Below are 4,838 nucleotides of genomic sequence, written 5' to 3' on the forward strand. Positions count from 1 at the left end.
AACAAACGGGGTTTTAGTCAGCTGAAAATAAAACTCCAGACTTTTTTTTTTTTAATCTTCATAAATCTGAGCAAAGCTTTGACCAACCTTTCCTACTTCATCACACTGTCATGACCACTTGTTGCACTCATGGCTGAAGCAGAACAATATGCAAGACGAAAGGGATCTCTTGAAAAAAAATCTTATTCGTGTTCAGGAAGCGAACAGTGAGGCTATTCCCCTATATCCAATAGAGCAAAGAAGGAATGGGTCTATATGTGTAAAAATTCTTACATAAAAAAAGCAAGTAATTGTTTAGACTTAAGGTTTATATAATAGGCAAATTATACATAAGAGACAAAATCTTCCCTGAATTCCAGACTACCTTCTTGAAGCACAAAAATGGAACAAGACATTTCATATTAGATCAGAATGAGAGACTTGTGTGACAATTTCCTTTCCAATTTTTACACAAATATGTGACAGATCAAAGCCATAGTTAATAATAATAACTAAAAAACCAAAGATGTGCATTTTATACGCACTATAGCAATCTAAACGTGATCGTATTTACAGTTCATACACAGCAGGGAAAACGCCACACGCGCCGTACCCTGCTAACACGGTGGGTGGGCCGAGGGATAAGAGAGCTCAATTATACCCCCTCAGGTGCGGAGGCAGGGGCTCTCACCCTTCTTACAGGGTTGCCCCTCTCTCCGGGCAGCCAAAGGAGCACAACGGCAAAAGGCCGACGTCAGCAAAGACCAGCCCTGCTCCCAGGGAGGTCGCCCAGCGCAAAGCCAGCCGCGGCACCCACAAAGTGCCCTGGCCCTGCCAGGAGGGCCCTTTGCCCAGAGGGCCTCTGGTGCCCCCTCTTCAGCTCCAAGCTCGCTCTTGCCTCGCCGTTCCACTCTTGAGCTCGAAGCCGCTGCTCTTGCTCCCTCTTGCCTCGTCGTCCCGCGCCTTCTGCCAAGGGACGACGACACACTCAGGCCTGAGAAGCTCCAGCTCCTGAAGGGAACCGCCGGCCAACAGCCCCGCAGGGAGATCCTCAAGCCACCACCCCCAGACCGCCCCCACCCCAGCTGCCCAAAGCCCTCCAGCTTCAGCTTGACTCACCATCGCGACGTGCGGCGCAGTCCCACGCGGCGCTGGGAGCCAGGCCCTCTGGGCAAATGAAGCTGGGCATGCAAAGCAGCGGCCATAGAGGCTGTACCCCTGCTTATAGGGGGCTCGGGCCGCTGCCTGGACTCCAAAGTGCCCGGGACTCCAGAGCCCTGGCCCCGACTTACAGGGCAGCCCTGGTCCCCAAGGCCTACGGAGGCTCCTTCTCTCCAATTCCGGGGCACTCCCCACTAAGGGGACGCTCGCCCCACGCAGGCTGCCAGCTGAAGGGGGCACAAAGGCTCCCAGACCCACAGCCCCCTTACAGGCCGGTCGACACCCAGGGGGCCACAGAGCTCGGCCTTCCCCCACGGTGACGGGAACGAGGCTCTACACTCAGGCAGTCGAGCTGACGGCCTAAAGCCGAGGGGCCGGGACCCCAGCCCCGAGGACAGGGAGGGCACACGCCCGGCCCCATGACTCCTGGCCCCACGCCTCTGAAAGGCCGGGGCCAGGGATACCCGCCTGATTACAGGGGGTCCCTCCAACCGCCCGCCGAGGGCGGGGGACGCACACAGCCCCACTTACGGGGCCGTCCCCCGCAGCCCGGCACCCCCAACAAGCACCACGGAGCACAGGCTCCGGCCTGCGCCCCGCTTAGGGGCCGGCCGGGGCCTGGCCGGGGTGTGGCAACACGGGCCTCTGCAGGAGCCCCGGGAGCCTCCTCAACGAGGGCGGCAGGGAGGCCACGCCAGCCCAAAGCAGCGCCAAAGGCGGGACTGCGCCCTGCGGCACGGCACTTCTTCAACCTGCACCCTCGCAAGGGCCAGGGAGCGCTCGTTCCTGTCACCTGCCTAAAGCAGCCTCCCTAGGCCTGCTCACAGGGAGCTGGGGCTGCTCCTGGGGACAAAGGGCTCCACAAGGTCGTGACACACGCCCCGAGTACAGGGGGTCACGCTGGCAGGTCACCAGCAGGACTGGCGGCCACGCAGCATAGGCAGAGACCCAGGCCCCGGCTACGGGCGGGTCACGGCGCCCACACTACCGCTAAGCGGCTGCGCTGCGTCCTCAGAAAGCAGGGGCAAGGCCGGACGCTTTCTCCACCCGTGCGTTTTTGGGGACCTCCCTGTGGCTGCGCAGAGCTCCTCTTTCCCTCCTGGGAAGTCTCAGCTACGCTGCTCTGTGTCTAAAGGGGGCCAAAGCACAAGCACACTTGCTCACTCACACCAACTAAAGGGAGACAGGGGAGGCGAAGACAGGGGAGGGGAAGACAGTCCCAGAAGAGGGAGCAAGTTCTGCGCAGCCAACCTGCTGGGGAGCCATCCCTACCGCTGAGCGGGAGAGGAAAGCATCAGACCTGCCCCCGCACTGTGGGGAGGGCACAGGGGCCTCGACACGCCGAGGCGCTCCCGGGCTGGAGCAGGGACGGGGGCAGTGACGCGCCCCGAGTACAGGGGGTCACGCTGGCCAGGGGCCAGCAGCAGGCAGACAGCTGCCGGGGCTGGGGAAAAGGCCCTGCCCTGCACAGAGGGTGGGCTGGGGGCCGGGAGAGCTCTGTTTCCCCCCTCAGGTGCGGAGGCAGGGGCTCTCACCCTTCTTACAGGGTTGCCCCTCTCTCCGGGCAGCCAAAGGAGCACAACGGCAAAAGGCCGACGTCAGCAAAGACCAGCCCTGCTCCCAGGGAGGTCGCCCAGCGCAAAGCCAGCCGCGGCACCCACAAAGTGCCCTGGCCCTGCCAGGAGGGCCCTTTGCCCAGAGGGCCTCTGGTGCCCCCTCTTCAGCTCCAAGCTCGCTCTTGCCTCGCCGTTCCACTCTTGAGCTCGAAGCCGCTGCTCTTGCTCCCTCTTGCCTCGTCGTCCCGCGCCTTCTGCCAAGGGACGACGACACACTCAGGCCTGAGAAGCTCCAGCTCCTGAAGGGAGCTGCCACCCAACAGGGAGATCCTTATGCCACCCCCCACAGACCCCCCAGCTCCACAAAAGCCTCCAATTCCAGCTACAATCTCTGCTCTTACCTCACCATTCCACTCCCGGGCTCGAAACCGCTGCTCCACTTGCTCGCTCTTGCCTCGCCGTTCCACTCTTGAGCTCGAAGCCGCTGCTCTTGCTCCCTCTTGCCTCGTCGTCCCGCGCCTTCTGCCAAGGGACGACGACACACTCAGGCCTGAGAAGCTCCAGCTCCTGAAGGGAACCGCCGGCCAACAGCCCCGCAGGGAGATCCTCAAGCCACCACCCCCAGACCGCCCCCACCCCAGCTGCCCAAAGCCCTCCAGCTTCAGCTTGACTCACCATCGCGACGTCCGGCGCAGTCCCACGCGGCGCTGGGAGCCAGGCCCTCTGGGCAAATGAAGCTGGGCATGCAAAGCAGCGGCCATAGAGGCTGTACCCCTGCTTATAGGGGGCTCGGGCCGCTGCCTGGACTCCAAAGTGCCCGGGACTCCAGAGCCCTGGCCCCGACTTACAGGGCAGCCCTGGTCCCCAAGGCCTACGGAGGCTCCTTCTCTCCAATTCCGGGGCACTCCCCACTAAGGGGACGCTCGCCCCACGCAGGCTGCCAGCTGAAGGGGGCACAAAGGCCCCCAGACCCACAGCCCCCTTACAGGCCGGTCGACACCCAGGGGGCCACAGAGCTCGGCCTTCCCCCACGGTGACGGGAACGAGGCTCTACACTCAGGCAGTCGAGCTGACGGCCTAAAGCCGAGGGGCCGGGACCCCAGCCCCGAGGACAGGGAGGGCACACGCCCGGCCCCATGACTCCTGGCCCCACGCCTCTGAAAGGCCGGGGCCAGGGATACCCGCCTGATTACAGGGGGTCCCTCCAACCGCCCGCCGAGGGCGGGGGACGCACACAGCCCCACTTACGGGGCCGTCCCCCGCAGCCCGGCACCCCCAACAAGCACCACGGAGCACAGGCTCCGGCCTGCGCCCCGCTTAGGGGCCGGCCGGGGCCTGGCCGGGGTGTGGCAACACGGGCCTCTGCAGGAGCCCCGGGAGCCTCCTCAACGAGGGCGGCAGGGAGGCCACGCCAGCCCAAAGCAGCGCCAAAGGCGGGACTGCGCCCTGCGGCACGGCACTTCTTCAACCTGCACCCTCGCAAGGGCCAGGGAGCGCTCGTTCCTGTCACCTGCCTAAAGCAGCCTCCCTAGGCCTGCTCACAGGGAGCTGGGGCTGCTCCTGGGGACAAAGGGCTCCACAAGGTCGTGACACACGCCCCGAGTACAGGGGGTCACGCTGGCAGGTCACCAGCAGGACTGGCGGCCACGCAGCATAGGCAGAGACCCAGGCCCCGGCTACGGGCGGGTCACGGCGCCCACACTACCGCTAAGCGGCTGCGCTGCGTCCTCAGAAAGCAGGGGCAAGGCCGGACGCTTTCTCCACCCGTGCGTTTTTGGGGACCTCCCTTTGGCTGCACAGAGCTCCTCTTTCCCTCCTGGGAAGTCTCAGCTACGCTGCTCTGTGTCTAAAGGGGGCCAAAGCACAAGCACACTTGCTCACTCACACCAACTAAAGGGAGACAGGGGAGGCGAAGACAGGGGAGGGGAAGACAGTCCCAGAAGAGGGAGCAAGTTCTGCACAGCCAACCTGCTGGGGAGCCATCCCTACCGCTGAGCGGGAGAGGAAAGCATCAGACCTGCCCCCGCACTGTGGGGAGGGCACAGGGGCCTCGACACGCCGAGGCGCTCCCGGGCTGGAGCAGGGACGGGGGCAGTGACGCGCCCCGAGTACAGGGGGTCACGCTGGCCAGGGGCCAGCAGC

The 4,838-nt window shown here is 63.6% G+C and overlaps 2 long non-coding RNA genes across 2 annotated transcripts; one reads left to right on the forward strand and one right to left on the reverse strand.

Moving 5' to 3' along the window:
* Window positions 1–287: 287 nt before the first annotated feature.
* LOC116437550 lies at window positions 288–2,492 on the reverse strand. Its single transcript, XR_004237357.1, has 2 exons — window positions 1,099–2,492; window positions 288–945 (listed from the first exon to the last, which is right to left on the reverse strand). It is a non-coding gene; the product is annotated as an uncharacterized LOC116437550 (long non-coding RNA).
* On the forward strand, window positions 601–2,725 carry LOC116437554. Its single transcript, XR_004237358.1, has 2 exons — window positions 601–648; window positions 2,654–2,725. It is a non-coding gene; the product is annotated as an uncharacterized LOC116437554 (long non-coding RNA).
* Window positions 2,726–4,838: the final 2,113 nt, after the last annotated feature.

This window comes from Corvus moneduloides, chromosome 2 (assembly GCF_009650955.1).
Source record: "Corvus moneduloides isolate bCorMon1 chromosome 2, bCorMon1.pri, whole genome shotgun sequence".
Classification (NCBI taxonomy): Eukaryota; Metazoa; Chordata; class Aves; order Passeriformes; family Corvidae; genus Corvus; species Corvus moneduloides.